The sequence below is a fragment of the Anser brachyrhynchus genome, assembly GCF_964034855.1.
Source record: "Anser brachyrhynchus genome assembly, chromosome: W".
In the NCBI taxonomy this organism is placed as follows: domain Eukaryota; kingdom Metazoa; phylum Chordata; class Aves; order Anseriformes; family Anatidae; genus Anser; species Anser brachyrhynchus.
In genome coordinates this window covers 24,215,000-24,235,291 of record NC_137704.1, presented here as the reverse complement: position 1 = coordinate 24,235,291, position 20,292 = coordinate 24,215,000, and the positions used below count along the sequence as shown (strand labels likewise).

At 44.7% G+C, this 20,292-nt stretch overlaps 1 protein-coding gene and 1 long non-coding RNA gene across 2 annotated transcripts in view; both read left to right on the top strand.

Annotated features, from left to right (window-relative positions):
- Window positions 1-20,292, top strand: part of LOC308184893 — a 470,974-nt gene that overhangs the window by 387,485 nt on the left and 63,197 nt on the right. The window lies entirely within an intron of this gene.
- Window positions 1-20,292, top strand: part of LOC308184773 (uncharacterized protein) — a 242,858-nt gene that overhangs the window by 200,191 nt on the left and 22,375 nt on the right. The gene's annotated exons all lie outside the window — the stretch shown is intronic.

The following is a 20,292-nucleotide window of genomic DNA, read 5'->3' as shown; positions in this document are numbered from 1 at the left end:
CTCCCACACTCCCTGCCACTCGCAACTATCCCGCCTCAAGACAGATCTCCGGATGAGATTCCTAAGTAGTTGTTTAACCCTCCACAAAATCTGAAGCGCATTCAGGAGACATAACAACAAGAGCAGGCTGGCCTGAGTATCCCAAGGATATTCAACATCTCGGAGAACCACCGTAACTAGCTCGGGGGATAAGAGGGTGGTGGTGAAGGAGAAAGGGAGAGTGAACAGGTAGGGAAACATGTCTTCCCCTGTCCCCTTCACAGATTGGCTCCCTAACGAAAACAGGCAATAGGTGTAATTGCTAATAGTTTCCGAGATATGGTTTCCAAAGTATAGAGTCGACGTCAGTGCTGAGTACAAATACCAGGTTAAAGTCGTGACCAGATATTTCATCATTTCATAAGCCATTGTTACACCGCACAGTACCATAACAATCTTAAACCAGGGCCCGGAAAGGATAAACAGTGCAACAGGGAGCACATACAGAAAGTAACGCACCATAAAACTCAATTTGGAAAACAGGTACAGCAGACTGGAGATTAAGGCAATCAACATCGTGACTAGCAACTATTAAGCAGGTCCAATACTTATACCAATTTTAGTTTAACACACTCTGGTCAGATTTGTCGATATCTCAACCCTTCGTGCCCCACGTTGGGCGCCAAAAGGACTGTTGTGGTTTAACCCGGCTGGCATCTAAACACCACACAGCCGTTCGCTCACCCTCCCCCCTCCCTCTCTGGGATGGGGGAGAGAAACGGGAAAGTGAAGCCGGTGAGTTGAGATAAAGACAGTTTATTAAGACAGGAATATAATAATAACAATAATAATAATAATAGTGATAATGATAATAGTATTAATAATAATAATGTGTAAGAAAACAAGTGATGCACAATGCAATTGCTCACCACCCGCTGACCGATGCCCAGCCTATTCCCGAGCAGCCGGCCCCCCCACCCCAGCCAGCCACCCCTATATATTGTTTAGCATGACGTCAGATGGTATGGAATACCCCTTTGGCCAGTTTGGGTCAGCTGTCCTGGGTCTGTCCCCTCCCAGCTCCTGCTGCACCCCCAGCCTGCTCGCTGGCAGGACAGAGCGAGAAGCCGAAAAGTCCTTGGCCTGGTGTAAACACTGCTCTGCAACAATTAAAACATCAGCATGTTATCAGCGCTCTTCTCATCCTAATCCAAAACATAGCACCCTACCAGCTACTAGGAGGAAAATTAACTCTGTCCTAACTGAAACCAGGACAGGAGTGCAGTGCAGCAACTGTCAGATCAGAGATGGAACCACTTCAAATTACTAAATGCATTATCTGTGGGTGATGGAAATCTGCGGTTCAAATTTCAATGGCAATTTTAACTTGACACATGCACAGGTCTGAATACAGCCTCATGAAATACTGATACTTTCCTTTAGTAGCTTCCCTAACTGCATGAAATAACTTTTGCAGAGATTTTAGGAAGAGCAAGCATTAGAATACCTTCACTGGTATCTCTGAAAATGTTTTACAAGCTTCAGTAATGTGAAATGAACCTATTTAGTTCTATAATATATTAGCAGTAAGTTAAGTTTCTCTCTAAAATTTTTTACTTTACAGTTTGAAAACAACATGCTCATTCCTTTCAATACCTTATCTACTGTTGATTTTTCTTAGCAAACACAAAATTATCACTAAATAAGATAGCAAAGTGAATTGTACACAGCAGAATTAACACACAAAGAACTAAATTTCTGAAAGGCTAATGAAATTAGCACTAAAAGCATTTCATTCAGCAGGACATAGTGCAAGAACATGGGAAATCCAATCACACTTACAGAAAAAAGAGCGGAGTATGTGAAGAAAATAGTATAAGGGCTTGGGCATTACTAGTGATCATGGTTTACCACATCCCCTGTGACATCTATCAGTGATACTAAAAACACTTAACAAATATGGATGGGACTGAGCTACTAACATCAGACACCAAGGCTAACATCTACTGCTGCAGTACTGCATTATAAATGGTCAATCAGTTGAAACCATTTATTATGCCTCATTTGTAACTAGCCTTTTCTCATTCAGTTGTTCCACACTATTCAGATCTGTAGGCTGTGTGCTAGGATGAAATGCAGCTCCATTAGGAGCAGAATCAAGCTCAGTTTCTTTCAGTTCAGGCTGCTCTGGTGCATACTCATCTGCCTGATCTTTCTGCAATTCACTGGAAATCACATTCTGCTCATCTTCGGGCTCTTTATCAAACTTCTCTCCCAGCTTTCTGTTGGATGCATCATCAACGGTGCTTGCACCATATGGTTCTTCAGAAAGTTCATTGTCTACAGTGTCAGGCTGCTTTGAAGACAAGTTTACTTCTATATTTGCATCAGTCAGTTGATCTGAGACCACAGATTTTGAGTTTTCATCTGAACTGACTGTTCTTAACACCTTGTCATCTGGTTTTGATAAAGCCTGTGGTGGTACATGTGGTTCCCTTTTGGCAGAGGTCTCCCTGTTATCTTTTTGCCAGGGAAAGGAGAAATCTAGCTTTTTCCCAAATACTGCTCCTTGGGCACTCTCTGGCTTACTCACCTTTTCTTCGCTGCCTCCTTCAAAGAGAGAGTCAAAGAAAGTTTCTTAAAGCTGGACATGAGGCCCTGATCTGCCCCTGCTTTATTAACAGAAGGTGGCTGCTGAGAGAAGAAGGACCCAAATGGCTTTCCACTATCAGCAGATGACATAAAGCTGAATTTTGGCAAACTGGGCATGCTTGGTATTTTAAAGACCATTTTATTGCTGTTTACATCTGTAGGAGCATTATTAGGCTTACCCTGTTTCTTCAACTCACATTCAGAAGAAATCCCTTCTGCAGGTATCTCATTAATTGACAGAGGCTTCTCTTGTCCAGCAGTTTGCGGTTCTACCTCGCTTGTTTTTTCTTCATCCAGATGAAGGTTGTGAACACTGAGCTCATCAACTGGAGCTATGGGTTCTCTGCCATCGCTACTGATCATGCCTGACTGATCAATGCCAGCGTTGGCCTGATCCCCTGGAACAGCAGGCTCTGATTCAAGTGTAGCATTCTTTGATTGAGAAAGGTCTGTGTCTGTCCCATTAACTGGGGATTCAGTTTCCAGTTCAAGCCCACCACTAGAGCCAGTCTGAAGGGAGTCAACAGCTGCTTTGTCTGTAGAAGCATCTTGTTCCTCTGTTAAATGTGAAGACACATCTAGTTGGCACAAACTTACATCAGTCTGGTCAGTGGCCTCAGTCTGCTCTGTACTGACTACACTACTGAAATCAGACTGGCATGGTTTAGCATCTATCATCTCAGAGGGCTGTTCATCACTATCCAACTGCAGGGCCCCCAGGACTTGATTTTCACTAGAGACCGCTGCTTCTGGAGTGATCCTCAGAGGTTCTTCTTTACAGGTTTCCAAGTTCCTATTTTCTTCATTTTCTGTTTTCATAGGAGATTCTTTGGTGTTCTCTTCTACTGAAACAGGCAATATGTCCTGCTTTAGAGAACTTGACATATTTATTTCAGACTCTGGTTGCAACAGTATCTTCTGTCTTCCTAGAGTCTTTTGCTGGAACAGACCCAATGACATCTTTCATTTTGCTGCTTTGAGGTTTAGGGGTGGATTGTGGAGGCATCTCTTTTGGAGATTCTTTTTGACCTTTGAAGATGCCAAAGAGATCATTTGAGAAAGCTGGTGCTGGACCACTTGGGAGGGATGAGAAACCAAAGAAAGAGGAGCTTTTCTTCTGTGCAGTAGGAGGTGCAGGAGCTTGCGGTTGAGAAAAGAAACAAGACAACATTTTAGGTGGTTTCATTTTTGTCATGCAGCTTGAAAATATTTCAACTGAAGAATCCAGTACCAATTTATCACCCTCAGATTCTTTAGGTTTGTTTTGCAAATTAGATGCCTCGGGTGTTTTAGAAAGAGAGCATGACTCTCGTGCCTGTTGTAACCTGTCAACAGGAGTTTGTTTGGATAATTTATGTTCTGGCAACTCACATTGTGCATATACTTCTTCAGTGGCTACTTCATTTTTTTATGTCACTTGTAATATTTGAGTCATTGGTGTGTGCTTCTTCTGCATATCATCTGCACTTGCAGCTTCTGGCCCTCTATCTGAAGGGATGTCGTTTAAGTTTGCATTTAGTCCTTTTGTTCATCCTCCTTTTAAATTTCTAGGTTCTTCTTGAGCATTCTTAGTTCTCTGCTGCTCTCCTGCAACTGTAAAGGTAAGAGAGGCACTCTCCTGGTGTTTATTTCTGTTTACTTGGGCACTAGATAAGTTTTCTTTATTCATGTTTTTTGTTTAAGTTCTTCCTTGTGATCTGATAAATTTGGAAAAGAGCTAGATTTTAATGAAATGGCATTTTCTTAATTATTGCTTCCGTTTTCAAGCAAAGAAATGTCACTAGAACTCTGATGACTTGTTTGGTCCTTAGAGTTGCTAGATTTTCTGCAGAGGAAAATTTAAATAATGAAGGAATAAAGCCACCTTTCTCCTTTGTATGTTCTTCCTTGTCTGAAAAACCCAACCCACTGAAAAAAAGGAAGTTTCCTGTTAAAAGGAAATGAGTGTTCTTCACTTGATGAATTGTTTTGTCTTACATCTTCCTCAGACTTATGGCCTTTAAAAAGCCCAGGCGTATTTTCTTTCTGTCCTCGTTCAGCAGAAGTAACAACTAACTGAAAGACTTTTTGAGTGTCAGTCCACAGCTTTCAGGTGCTGTACCTTGATCTTGAGGCTCTGAATGAAGTTCCCCATTAGCTCTATTTTGCTTCTTTCCCAGTCCATGACCTGCATTATGCTGATCCCTTAAGTGATTTGCAGAAGGCTGCTCCCTGGCAGTGTGTGTGCCCTCTTTTATGGTGGCATCTGGCTGATCTGTAACATGATGCAAATCTGACTGCTTCTGTGGCATATCCTGCTGCTTTGGAACCAAGAGACCATCAAAATGGGCTTTCAGACTGAAGGAACTGACAGAGTTTGTGAGCCTGCCAAAGACTGAAGACACAGAAGTGCTATTTGTGTTTACCCCTGCCTCACTTTTAGTTTCACTCAGCTGTATCTCAGGAACCATACTGCTGGTCTTGGCTGCCATCTGTCCAGACAATCTCTCACTTCTGCTTGCCTCATTGGCTTTCACAGCATGGCTCTCCTCCTTGGTGTGGTCCTCTTTTACGAGTTGTTTTGGCACTTCCTTCTCAGAGAAGATCTTTAAAGGATTAAACATGCCTAGAACAGAATTCATAACTGAATGCTGGTTCTGCTGTTTGCTGGCAGTAGTTTCCTGTGATTGCTGGAGATGATGCGGCGTGGAAGCCTTATTGTCCACCTGAGTGGTTTCTTGCTTGCTAATTTACATTTGGGGCTCTTTTATCACCACTCACCTGGGATGGTAGCAAAGAGCGAATGGAGAACTTTGTGTCAGCTTTAATATCTGCCGTCATTCCAGAAGAGGAACTCTCACTTTTGGCCTTACTAGAAAATACATTTGAGACTCCACCTTCTGATGAGATTCTGGTTTCTGTCTTCTCTGGAGTGGAAGAAACAAGCTTTTCAACAGAGGCTGTGAGCTGCTTTGTGCTTGACCCCACCTTTTCAGTCAAAGATCTGAACAGAGAATTCACAGTATTCTTCACACCTGACAAGTCTGGAAGACATTCAGATTTGCCCTTGGTACTCTCCTCTGCAGCAAGATGTTTGGTCTGTTCAGAGTTTCTGGCTTCTACTGAATTATCAGCATTATCCTGCTTCAGTGACATGCGCTCAGCATTTTTTCTTGTCTCTGGCAGCGTAGCAAATTCGCTGATTTCTTCTTCCTTTTCAGCCAAGTATTCTGAAACTGTTTCTACCAGACACTGAAGTTCATCCATCGTGTCTACATACTCCTCGCTGGGTTCTTCAACAGGAGAAAGTGTCAAGTCTTGCATAGGATGACCATGCTTGCTCCCTTTAGTCCCGTGCTTTTTATCACAGCTAGCCTTTAACTGGGACCCTGAATTTGCAGGGTAATTAACAGTGAAGTCTCTCAAATGGCTGATGTCAGAATCACACCACATTTGTGAAAGCATTGCCAGTTCCTCCATTTCCTCATCTGAAGAGGGTGAGTACTGAAACTCATCAGCAGCACTGCTGTCAAATTCCTCAAGGATTTCCAGGGGCACAAAAGCATTATCTGGCAGCCCGATGCGTTTCATATCTTCACCATTACTGAGGTGAAGTGAGCCCTCATGGTTCACTCCCTGCTTGTTGGGCAACTTACCTCTTTTAACCATTAAGCCATTTTTGTACAGACACAAGATGGGATAAGCAGGCAATCTTTCCTTATTTTCAGATCTGCTGGTATATTTTCCAGTCCTATCATATACTGGGAAATCATCATCAGGTTCAGAACTAGTTGCCACACCACTGAAATATTTTTTTTCTCCCTAGGAAAGTGCAGACCTCCATTACTTTGCAGGCTCATTTGTTCACTCTCTTCAAGATTGCTGTATCGCAGTTTCTTTTTTCTTCTCCTATCTATTGTATCATACTCCTGAGGGTACCTATGGACATCTACAGATCCTGACTCCACACACACGTTTTGGCAGCATCTTGATCTTTCACAGTGACTGAAATTTTCCCTTTTTGAGAGAGTTTGCATCTTTTTTATGTTTGCTTCCTGCCAACTTTTATGACTTTTTTCTAAGAATTCCTCTATTAGCAGTTTTCCTAGCTCTTCATAGTTATTCTCTTGTTCTTCTCCATCTTCAGAATTAAATGGAATAATCCTGACTGTCATTTCTAGCTAGAGATCCTTTTCTAAGATGAAAAATAAAAGGGGTGGTAGGGAAAGGACAAGAGACAGAAAAAAAAAGGAAAAGGGAAAACATTTAAAAAAAAAAAAGCTTTAGAAAGGACAGAAAAAAAGTCATGAAAAACATGCATTAAATAAAAGAAAATTAAAATGAGAAACATCCAGACATTACAAAACTGAAAACCTGTCAATCTACCACCATTAAATTTCAATCAAACTGTCAAAAAAAAGCAGTATGGGTTATGATATTCCACCGGTTACAGTTGCACAGAATTTGGAAATGCCTGTTTGAGAGAGAACAGCTTTTTGTGATCAAGTGAGGGCACGCAGCCTTAGCTGTACCAGTACTCTGCTGCTACTTTTTTTAGGCATGCTTAAAAAAATCAGTTATTACGTTAATGGGACTACTTTAAGATACTGCACCCACGCACACCATTCCACTATGCCATGCATGCATTTCGGTTACTCTAGGCAGCAGACTTCAATTTAGCAGTATTAGCAGTATTCATAAAGCCCATGGGGCACTTTGTTTCTCCAGAGGGTGGATAAAGGGCAGTGAATGCATAAAGGGCAGTGAATGCATGCAGGGACTCAGCAATCACTGGACTCCAAGGAAGAAAATACAGAACAAAATACAAACTGTGCACACCATCAACATGAGGAGCTCCAGTTATGCCACCATTCCTGTTTGCTGTGAGTGCTCTCACTGCAGTTAATGCACTCCCTCTGCAGATGCCCTGCAGCGCGGGCAGACGCAGCACCAGACCCCTGGCCTCACCTAGGGATAATTGAGCTCATGGCTGTAGTTACTCCAGTTGTGATGCCATGAGGCCTAGGGGGGAAGTGGCCATAAGTCTGTGCAGAACAAGGATGGACCATTTTTTTGGGTATCTGAGCCCCAAAACCTGGTACAAGTAGAAGACAGCCTTATTCTCTTCTGTCCTCCACCAAGGAAACTTACCCTCCAGCCTGCTGCCTACATGTGCACTGACAGCGATCTTCTCCCCTCAAGGGGCTCCTCCCAAAGCAAAATGAAGATCCTTGGGGATGTTACTGGGTCAGAAGGCAAAACAACCCATTGGCAACTGATACTAGCCCACTGCCAGCCTTGATAGGCTTTTCAGGATCTGTACTTTCCCATTTTCAATGCATCTAAACAGATCCAGCAACCCACATTGTCCATTGTGGGAGAACAGATTTAAGCAGCTAGTTTTGCTGTTAAACCAGCTGAAGCTTCCCAGAAACCCAAATACATGATCCTTGGGATTTCTGTATTAATTCCTAGCCCAGAATCAAAAGGATTAAATATCAGTTGATCACCAACCCAAAACCTAGTAGCAAGAAAGCTTCACGTTTGTCTAAATCTTCCAAGAGTTCCTGCCAGCCTACATAGAAATTAACAGGTAGTGGATGTAAAAAAAAAAAATCAAAATGCTCATCTAAAAGATGCACATCAACTTTGTCTCACATCATTAGTTGTTGGGAACTAGGGAGCATGAAGGTGCACACACCCTGACACCATAAGAGCAGAGCAAGAGAAAGGAAAGGGCAAAGGGCACATGGGCATTGTATAGATACTGCTAATACACCAAGTCTTAATCTTCACAGGCTGAGCTGCCTGGGCACCCCAATGTAGGATGCTGGTGGGATAGCACTGAAAGAGAAATAGGTCATTGCATTTTCACTATTGCTGGTTTAGTGCTTCATTTCCATCAGTATTAGCTAACTTGCACTAATTGGAAAGATACTCATTGCCTTAAATGAGTCCTGTTGCACACGGTTTAGAACACTTACTACACTTCTTGCTTGAAATTTTAAGTTCATAATGGAAATGGCTATCTTTAAAAAACTAATGAAATTGAAAAGACTCACAGGACCACCATAGTTACTGGATCAAGCTCTTCCAAGTCTAAGCTGAAAGCAATGGAATCTACGTGGATGCATGAAGAGCCATTGACTGTAAATGCTGAACCAACAATTGACTAATTTAGGCAAAGAAATGATTTTTCTTTCTAATTGAGCTCCTTCCCCCAGAAGAGTTTCCCCTACTACTCTACAAAACATTTATTTTATTAGAAAGAAAACAATGACAAGAAGTCCAACACCCAGGAGAGGAAAAAAAATGACAAGATCAGCCCGGCACTAGAGTACCACGGATCTGAAACACAGCCAAGGCAAACAGCAAAAATCAGACAAACTATACCACAAGACGACTTCACAGCAGCAAGAGCAAGGAGGCAAGCACACAGGCTGCAAAGAGGTTAACCCACCTATCAGACAGATCCAGAGAGTGCCTGCTCTCTAGTGAGCACTGGCAGCTTGTCATTTGACTAGACTCAGATGTGGACTCTAGGTCAGTTCGGCCACTCACAGTGGAATCTATGCTATCATATCGCCTTGGAAGTAAACAGGGCGAGAGCAGGGAGACATGAAGGACACGTGGTTACACAAAATGAACATTGCAAGGAAAAGTTAGTGCTTGAATTAAAAATAAATAAATCTGTGGGGAAGAAAACTGCTATTTTACAGTCAGACTGGCTATTAGGAACAAAATGCTCTCCCAGGATAAACAAGAATAGTATTTGTTATCCTTTGGAGAGAGGGGAATAAAACACATGTCCTTCTATCAAGGGAATGCAATTATGTTTAACAGGCAATAAAAAGGATCAAAAAGTCTTCCAGCCAAACCCAAATGTTGTTTAAAAAAAAAAAAAAAAAAAAAAAAAAAAAAAAACAGATGTTAGTACAGCCAGTTCCAATTGAAGCATTTTGGCATAGACAACTTTTCATCTAATTCAAGACAGGTTCTAGCTGAACTTTGTCTGGTTCCTCTGGGTCTGCCCAATACAGCCTCCTACAAGCTGTCATTTCCCCAGCAATCATGAACTGCAGTCTGCCAGGAACTTCATCAAGCATCTGCCTGGTCCATGGCACACACAGTTGCTAAGAGCAAAAGTTAAACACATTTTGTTTTTGCAATACTCTATACAACTGTGTTTTGAAAATATTTAAGATTGCTCAATGTGTGTTTTTTTTCAGCCAGTTCTACTTAGAAATACCTCTCTGATAAGAAAAGAGAATCCCATGTAGCTTCTTTGGAAAGCTTATTTGCATTTCCTATTTTTAAGATTAAATACGTAGTAAAAAGTCTTGCTAGTCATGTAGGAAATGCACAGGGGAACAGGAATGCTCAAAGGGAGCAGGCTACAAAGCTCTTAGTTTTTAAGTAAACTTTATCAGTCTAGATTCTTTTATATCCATAAATTAAAGAAATAAAAATTTTTAAAAATGTATTCCACCTTCGTATTCTTCAACAATTCAAACCAGAAGTGTTTTCTGTGGAATGCCATGTTACAAATGCATTTTTTCACTAGATATGGCTAGAAGTTCACAACCCACTGTTCAACTTGGCTCTTCCATAAAAAAATAGCTTCTGTTCATCTTCACAGACTGTCAGCAAGATCTTCAATAATTTTATTACTACAAACCAATGGTATAGAATAGCATGGAAAAGGGAGTACCTTGCTTACATTACGTATTTAACAGACTAGGAAAAAAAGCACCAAGAATGACATCACATTGCAGTAAATGCATTTTATTGGCTCACTTGCATGAAAACCCAGTAACAGTGACAACTTTGTTACCATTAAACTTTAGCTTTTACCATCAAAACAAAAAAAAAAATAAGTCAAAATTCAGCCTCAGCCACATTGAGGCAACTGAATTCAGGTTCAGGCTTGAGGAAACAAAAACATTCTTACCAAGAGTGATAAGTTAGAACAAATCAGTTACAATGCATATAAAGCCCTGCACCTCCAGCTCTGGCAATATTTAAGAATCTGCCCTTCTTCCACACCTGAGGCAGAGGCAGCAGCGTGCCCTGTTCCATACCCCCACTCTTATCGAGTTGACTAGCACTATCCAAGTTCTTCTGCTTTCCCCTTACACTTAACTTATTTTCTTTGAAACAGTGTTTTTGTTACATTTTTATAGCTCCCAGCTCTAGTTCACAACCATTGATCCTACTAAGTTAACTCTGTTATGCTTAATACTTAAGAACAATTGTGAAACTACTGATTTAGGGTCAAAAAGCTAATTTAGAGCCAGTAAACTTATCTTTCAGGCAGCCCAAACACACTATTCAACAGTGTTGCATGATAACAGAAAATAATCTGTTGAAGACTTTCTCCTCAAATATGCTGCTTTGACAGAGCTAATAGAAGAAGAAGAGCTAATCTGAAACAGAAAATACATCTGCCCCAAGAAAGAGGGGCATATCCTAATAGGATGACTCTGCCAGACAGGGCTTTGTGAGCACACCCATGCGTTGGTATGTCCTGGTTCCAGTTAGGACAGAGTTAAGTAGCTCATAGTAGCTGGTAGGGTGCTATGTTTTGGATTAGGATGAGAAGAGCGCTGATAACATGCTGATGTTTTAATTGTTGCAGAGCAGTGTTTACACCAGGCCAAGGAGTTTTCGGCTTCTCGCTCTGTCCTGCCAGCGAGCAGGCTGGGGGTGCAGCAGGAGCTGGGAGGGGACAGACCCAGGACAGCTGACCCAAACTGGCCAAAGGGGTATTCCATACCATCTGACGTCATGCTAAACAATATATAGGGGTGGCTGGCCGGGGTGGGGGGGCCGGCTGCTCGGGAATAGGCTGGGCATCGGTCAGCGGGTGGTGAGCAATTGCACTGTGCATCACTTGTTTTCTTACACATTATTATTGTTAATACTATTATCATTATCACTATTATTATTATTATTGTTATTATTATATTCCTTATATTCCTTATATTATTATATTCCTGTCTTAATAAACTGTCTTTATCTCAACTCACCGGCTTCACTTTCCCGTTTCTCTCCCCCATCCCAGAGAGGGAGGGGGGAGGGTGAGCGAACGGCTGTGTGGTGTTTAGCTGCCAGCCGGGTTAAACCACAACAGTCCTTTTGGCGTCCAACGTGGGGCACGAAGGGTTGAGATATCGACAAATCTGACCAGAGTGTGTTAAACTAAAATTGGTATAAGTATTGGACCTGCTTAATAGTTGCTAGTCACGATGTTGATTGCCTTAATCTCCAGTCTGCTGTACCTGTTTTCCAAATTGAGTTTTATGGTGCGTTACTTTCTGTATGTGCTCCCTGTTGCACTGTTTATCCTTTCCGGGCCCTGGTTTAAGATTGTTATGGTACTGTGCGGTGTAACAATGGCTTATGAAATGATGAAATATCTGGTCACGACTTTAACCTGGTATTTGTACTCAGCACTGACGTCAACTCTATACTTTGGAAACCATATCTCGGAAACTATTAGCAATTACACCTATTGCCTGTTTTCGTTAGGGAGCCAATCTGTGAAGGGGACAGGGGAAGACATGTTTCCCTACCTGTTCACTCTCCCTTTCTCCTTCACCACCCTCTTATCCCCCGAGCTAGTTACGGTGGTTCTCCGAGATGTTGAATATCCTTGGGATACTCAGGCCAGCCTGCTCTTGTTGTTATGTCTCCTGAATGCGCTTCAGGTTTTGTTGAGGGTTAAACAACTACTTAGGAATCTCATCCGGAGATCTGTCTTGAGGCGGGATAGTTGCGAGTGGCAGGGAGTGTGGGAGGATATGGGCAGGTTTCTAGAGCAGTGGTCACCTCCAGTGTTTTGGACATTCACCCTGAAAAACTGCAAAATCCTAAAAAGCTGGCAGAATGCTTGAAAAAAGGGTGTCATGACTCTGGCAGTTCCAAAGTGACACAAATCACTGTAGCGTGCTGGGGTCGGGCTTGTGCCTATCGAGCTGCAATTGATGCTACTAGCAAACTAGCTCCAGCTCCTGCAGCCACTCCAGCTGCAGCTCCTGCAGCCGCTCCAGCTCCTGCAGCCGTTCCAGCTCCAGCTCCTGCAGCCACTCCAGCTGCAGCTCCTGCAGCCGCTCCAGTTCCAGCTCCTGCAGCCGCTCCAGCTCCTGCAGCCGCTCCAGCTCCTGCAGCCGCTCCAGCTCCAGCTCCTGCAGCCGCTCCAGTTCCAGCTCCTGCAGCCGCTCCAGCTCCAGCTCCCGCAGCCACTCCAGCCCCTGCAGCAGCTCCAGCTCCAGCTCCCGCGGCCACTCCAGCCCCTGCAGCCGCTCCAGCTCCAGCTCCTGCAGCCGCTCCAGCTCCTGCAGCCGCTCCAGCTCCAGCTCCTGCAGCCACTCCAGCTCCAGCTCCTGCAGCCGCTCCAGCTCCTGCAGCCGCTCCAGCTCCAGCCCCTGCAGCAGCTCCAGCTCCTGCAGCTGCTCCCACTCCTGTGGCTGGGTCAGAGAAACGAGCTGTAGCAGTGCAAGTTGACCCCGCAGAGGGTATTCCAACCCCTGTGGCAGACCCTGTGTCTGGGTCAGAGAAACGAGCTGTAGCAGTGCAAGTTGACCCCGCAGAGGGTATTCCAACCCCTGTGGCAGACCCTGTGTCTGGCTTAGAGAAACGAGCTGTAGCAGTGCAAGTTGCCCCTGTAGACAAGGTGAAGAAATGGTATAGAGGCTCAGGTCGTTTACAACGCAAACAGTCTTCTGCTAAGTCTGGGCATAGTGAAGACGAGGCTGGGCCATCAAAGGTGCAGGAGACTGAAGATGAGGATGAGGATGTCGAAAAATCAACAGTAACTACCCGGACTCTACACCAGCCATCAAAGGTGCAGGAGACTGAAGATGAGGATGAGGGTGTCGAAAAATCAACAGTAACTACCCGGACTCTATACCAGCGTGAGCTACGAGATGTGCGAAAAGATTTTGGTCACTGTATAGGTGAGCAGCTTGTCACCTGGCTGCTCCGGTGCTGGGACGCTGGAGCCAATTATGTGGAATTAGAGGGCAAGGAAGCCAGGCGGCTGGGATCCCTTGCTAGGGACGCATGCATTGACAAAGCAATTGGAGATGGAGCACGATCTCGCAGCCTCTGGAGGTGTCTCCTGTCAGCTGTGCAGGAAAGGTATCCCTTCAAGGAAGAACTTGTATGTCTACCAGGCAAATGGACCACCATGGAGAAGGGAATTCAGTACCTGAGGGAATTGGCCGTACGGGAAGTAATTTATAAGGACCTAGACGACGCACAAACATCCGCAGATCCAGATGCAGTCCAGTGTACACCACCTATGTGGCGGAAGTTTGTACGGAGTGCACCATCATCATATGCCAGCTCATTGGCAATAATAGCCTGGAAAGCGGAGGAGAATCCCCCAGTGAATGAAGTGGCTAAATTACTCCGGCAGTACGAAGGAAATCTCTCCTCTTCCCTACAGGCCTGTGTCTCGGCTGTGGAGAAACTCTCTGAAGAGGTCCACCAACTTAAAGAGAATTTATCTTCCCCTCCACCTGAACGAACCACTGTCCACCAGCTAAAAGAGAATGCTTTGGAGAAACTTTCTGAAAAGATCCACCAACTTGAAGAAAGATTATCTTCCCCTCCACCTGAACGAAACAGTGTCCACCAGCTAAAAGAGAATGCTTTGGAGAAACTTTCTGAAAAGATCCACCAACTTGAAGAGAGATTATTTTCCTCCCCACCTGTACAAACCAGTGTCTCAGCTATTAGGGGTAAACGTTCATCTATGCAAGGAAGACAATATGGTGGGCACACACACCGCGCCACCCTGTGGTTTTACCTACGTGACCATGGAGAGGACATGAGAAAATGGGATGGAAAATCTACTGCGACCCTAGAGGCACGGGTACGTGAATTGCAAAGGAAAACAATCGGGAAAAAGGAATTCTCTGAAAAGTTTGCTGCTCCAACTTCCAGCAGGCAGTCCTTTAGACACAGAAACGAAGATTCTGACCAGGACTAAAGGGGCCCTGCCTCCAGCCAGGGGGAGGAAAGGGACAATCGAGTTTATTGGACTGTGTGGATTCGATGGCCTGGCACGTCAGACGCGCAGAAGTATAAGGCTTTGGTAGACACCGGTGCACAATGTACTGTAATGCCATCAAGCTATAAAGGGCCAGAGCCCATCTGTATTTATGGTGTGACGGGGGGATCCCAGCAGTTAACTGTATTGGAGGCTGAAGTGAGTCTAACCGGTAATGAGTGGCAAAAGCACCGTATTGTGACTGGCCCAGATGCTCCGTGCATCCTTGGCATAGACTATCTTAGAAGAGGATATTTCAAGGACCCAAAAGGGTTCCGCTTGGCTTTTGGCATAGCTGCCTTGGAGACAGAGGACATTAAACAGTTGTCTACCTTGCCTGGTCTCTCAGAGGACCCTTCTTCTGTAGGATTGCTGAGGGTTGAAGAACAGCAAGTGCCGATCGCTACCACAACTGTGCACCGGTGGCAATATCGCACCAACCGAGACTCCCTGAGTCCCATCCATAAGCTAATTCGTCAACTGGAGAGCCAAGGAGTGATCAGCAAGACTCATTCACCTTTTAATAGTCCCATATGGCCAGTGCGAAAGTCTAATGGTGAGTGGAGACTAACAGTGGACTATCGTGGCCTGAACGAAGTCACGCCACCGCTGAGTGCTGCAGTGCCGGACATGCTAGAACTCCAGTATGAACTGGAATCAAAGGCAGCCAAGTGGTATGCCACAATTGATATCGCTAATGCATTTTTCTCCATCCCTCTAGCAGCACAGTGCAGGCCACAGTTTGCTTTCACTTGGAGGGGAGTCCAATATACTTGGAATCGGCTGCCCCAGGGGTGGAAACACAGCCCTACCATTTGCCATGGACTGATCCAGTCTGCGCTGGAGCAGGGGGAAGCTCCTGAACACCTGCAGTACATCGATGACATCATTGTGTGGGGTGACACTGCAGAAGAAGTTTTCGAGAAAGGGAAGAAAATTGTCCAAATCCTTCTAAAGGCCGGTTTTGCCATAAAACAGAATAAAGTTAAAGGACCTGCACGAGAGATCCAGTTTTTAGGAATAAAATGGCAAGATGGACGCCGTCAAATCCCAATGGATGTGATCAACAAGATAACAGCTATGTCTCCACCAACTAGCAAAAAAGAAACACAAACTTTCCTAGGTGTCGTGGGGTTTTGGAGAATGCACATTCCAAATTACAGTCTGATTGTAAACCCGCTCTACCAAGTAACCCGTAAGAAGAATGCTTTTGAATGGGGCCCTGAGCAACGACAAGCCTTTGAACAAATTAAGCAGGAAATAGTTCATGCAGTAGCCCTCGGGCCAGTCCGAACAGGACCAGATGTAAAGAATGTGCTCTACACCGCAGCCGGGGAGAATGGTCCCACCTGGAGCCTCTGGCAGAAAGAACCTGGGGAAACTCGAGGTCGACCCCTGGGGTTTTGGAGTCGGGGATACAGAGGATCTGAAGCCCGCTATACTCCAACTGAAAAGGAGATATTGGCAGCATATGAAGGAGTTCGATCTGCTTCGGAAGTGGTCGGTACTGAAGCGCAGCTCCTCCTGGCACCCCGACTGCCGGTACTAGGCTGGATGTTCAAAGGAAGGGTCCCCTCTACACATCATGCAACTGATGCTACATGGAGCAAGTGGGTTGCACTGATTACTCAGCGAGCTCGAATAGGAAATCCCAGTCGCCCAGGAATCTTGGAGGTGATTATGGACTGGCCAGAAGGCAAATACTTTGGGATATCATCAGAGGAGGAGGTGGTTCGTGCTGAAGAAGCCCCACTGTACAACAAGCTACTGGAAAATGAGAAGAAATATGCCTTGTTCACTGATGGGTCCTGTCGTATTGTGGGAAAGCATCGGAGATGGAAAGCTGCTGTATGGAGTCCTACACGACGAGTTGCAGAAGCTGCTGAGGGAGAAGGTGAATCGAGTCAGTTTGCAGAAGTGAAAGCCATTCAGCTGGCTTTAGATATTGCTGAACGAGAAAAGTGGCCAGTTCTCCATCTCTATACTGATTCATGGATGGTAGCAAATGCCCTGTGGGGGTGGTTACAGCAATGGAAGCAGAACAACTGGCAGTGCAGGGGCAAACCCATCTGTGCTGCGGCATTGTGGCAAGATATTGCTGCCCGGGTAGAGAACCTGGTTGTAAAGGTACGCCATGTAGATGCTCATGTGCCCAAGAATCGGGCTACTGAAGAACATCAAAACAACCAGCAGATGGATCAGGCTGCTAAGATTGAAGTGGCTCAGGTGGACCTGGACTGGCAACATAAAGGTGAATTATTTATAGCCCGATGGGCCCATGACACCTCAGGCCATCAAGGTAGAGATGCAACCTACAGATGGGCTCGTGATCGAGGGGTGGACCTGACCATGGACACTATAGCACAGGTTATTCATGACTGTGAAACATGTGCTGCAATCAAGCAAGCCAAACGGTCAAAACCTCTTTGGTATGGAGGACGATGGCTGAAATATAAATATGGAGAGGCCTGGCAGATTGATTACATCACACTCCCTCAAACCCGCAACGGCAAGCGCCACGTACTTACAATGGTGGAAGCAACCACCGGATGGCTGGAAACATATCCTGTGCCCCATGCCACCGCCCGGAACACTATCCTGGGCCTTGAAAAGCAAGTCTTATGGCGACATGGCACCCCAGAGAGAATTGAGTCAGACAACGGGACTCATTTCCGAAACAACCTTATAGACACTTGGGCCAAAGTAACATGGTATTGAGTGGGTGTATCACATCCCCTATCATGCACCAGCCTCTGGAAAAGTTGAACGATACAATGGACTGTTAAAGACTACACTGAAAGCAATGGGTGCTGGGACATTCAAAAATTGGAATACACATTTGGCAAAGGCCACCTGGTTAGTCAATACCAGGGGATCTGCCAACCGAGCTGGACCTGCCCAATCAAACCTGTTACGCACTGTAGAAGGGGATAAAGTTCCTGTAGTGCACGTAAGAAACATGCTGGGTAAAACAGTCTGGGCTACTCCTGCCTCAGGAAAAGGCAAACCCATTCGTGGAATTGCTTTTGCTCAGGGACCTGGATGCACTTGGTGGGTAATGCAAAAGAATGGGGAGGTCCGGTGTGTACCTCAAGGGGATTTGATACTGGGTGAGAATAGCCCATGAGTTGAATTGTAGTATGTTAATTATTATATAATAATGTATGTCATCACTACCATGATTGCTATATATCATAGATGAAAATGGTGATTAATTAGAATGTATTGGACAGAGTGTAACCTGAGCATGACATAAATGGTATGGAATAAGGGGTGGATATCTGTCCTGGTTCCAGTTAGGACAGAGTTAAGTAGCTCATAGTAGCTGGTAGGGTGCTATGTTTTGGATTAGGATGAGAAGAGCGCTGATAACATGCTGATGTTTTAATTGTTGCAGAGCAGTGTTTACACCAGGCCAAGGACTTTTCGGCTTCTCGCTCTGTCCTGCCAGCGAGCAGGCTGGGGGTGCAGCAGGAGCTGGGAGGGGACAGACCCAGGACAGCTGACCCAAACTGGCCAAAGGGGTATTCCATACCATCTGACGTCATGCTAAACAATATATAGGGGTGGCTGGCCGGGGTGGGGGGGCCGGCTGCTCGGGAATAGGCTGGGCATCGGTCAGCGGGTGGTGAGCAATTGCATTATGCATCACTTGTTTTCTTACACATTATTATTGTTAATACTATTATCATTATCACTATTATTATTATTATTGTTATTATTATATTCCTTATATTCCTTATATTATTATATTCCTGTCTTAATAAACTGTCTTTATCTCAACTCACCGGCTTCACTTTCCCGTTTCTCTCCCCCATCCCAGAGAGGGAGGGGGGAGGGTGAGCGAACGGCTGTGTGGTGTTTAGCTGCCAGCCGGGTTAAACCACAACATGGTACCAGAACAACCTATTAGTAAGTTTCCTGGCCTTCAAAAGTTAAGGAAAATGTACAGTCAAGAATAAATGACCTCACAGTTGAGTATATCTTTACGACGTAATTCACTGAACTGCAGGCTCTGGTGCAATACATAGCCTTACGGGTTTTTCCTGGTTAACAGTTAAGTCCCATTGTTAGCAAAACATATCATTCCTTCCCATTAGAAGCCTTTCAGAGCCATTTTGCTGCCCTCCTCTGCTAGCACAGCACCTTTAGGTTCTGCTGTGGAAAACCAATGGAAAAAGAAAAGCTGCCCAGAAAGCAGTACCCACCTGATGGCCATATGCTTCCGATAATCCAGGTCATAATTTTGTAGGGAGTCAGCACAGGATTCCTGCAAGACTCCTTGTTGCTGCAGGTGTGATGGTACAGCGAACTAGTGCACAGAGGCATTGGGCTGCGCAGTCGTGTGGTACGGGGGAGGAATGCTGTTACTGGTCTCACTGCGATAGTCACTATCTCTATCTTCCACAGCACTGTCAGCATCTTCAAAGGCTAAGAAACAGAAGTAGTTAAGGGCACGGTTCTTTAAAGTTGCTTCACTGGGACAGTGAAGCTGATTTAGTTTTTAAAAAGCTACAAAAAAAGGCTATGTCTGCAAAGTATGTACATCCACCTGGTAACTGGTTATAAACTCGGGTTCCCTCAGTACATACCAAGAAACTCCAGCAATTGCCGCCTCACCTTCCCTTCCCACCTCCTATCATAGGAGTTTTCTCTTTAGTCTTTTCTGATAGGCAGATTAAGACATTTTTATTAAAAATAAAAAAAAAACAGAGCAGAACAAATTAAACAAATCAAAAACAACTCAACATCAAAACTTTCAGGTTCTTTACTACTGCCAAAATGAATATTTAGATGTTGGGGAAAAACATATTTCCTTATGTGAAGGGATGAAAGACAGGGACTCCTGAAGGCTCCCGAACAGGAGACCTTTATTGCCCTTTTTCACCACTACATACACTTTCCCTGTAGCCCCATGCACTGTCCACGCGCCCGAATCTGTCATACAATTGGTTAGAGACCCTCAGACGCGCCTCAAGCCAGCCAGCAATTGGCCACTGCCCAAAGCTCATCTTTATCACTGCAGCCAAGTTAATTTATCTCGACCTTGCTCAAGTTTTTGTTTCTACCGCTTATTTCCTCATTACATCTAATTCAGGGACGTGTGAAACAGCGCAAAGCCAGAATTCCTTTTCCACACGTATGGAAAGGAGCTCTTTCTTGGAAACTTTTATTCCTTTTTATTCCTTTTCTTGTAGTTTAACCCGGCCAGCAGCTAAACACCACACAGCCGTTCGCTCACCCTCCCCCCTCCCTCTCTGGGATGGGGGAGAGAAACGGGAAAGTGAAGCCGGTGAGTTGAGATAAAGACAGTTTATTAAGACAGGAATATAATAATATAAATAATAATTATAATTATAATAATAATAATGATAATAGTATTACTAATAATAATGTGTACAAACAAGTGATGCACAATGCAATTGCTCACCACCCGCTGACCGATGCCCAGCCTATCCCCGAGCAGCCGGCCCCCCCACCCCGGCCAGCCACCCCTATATATTGTTTAGCATGACGTCAGATGGTATGGAATACCCCTTTGGCCAGTTTGGGTCAGCTGTCCTGGGTCTGTCCCCTCCCAGCTCCTGCTGCACCCCCAGCCTGCTCGCTGGCAGGACAGAGTG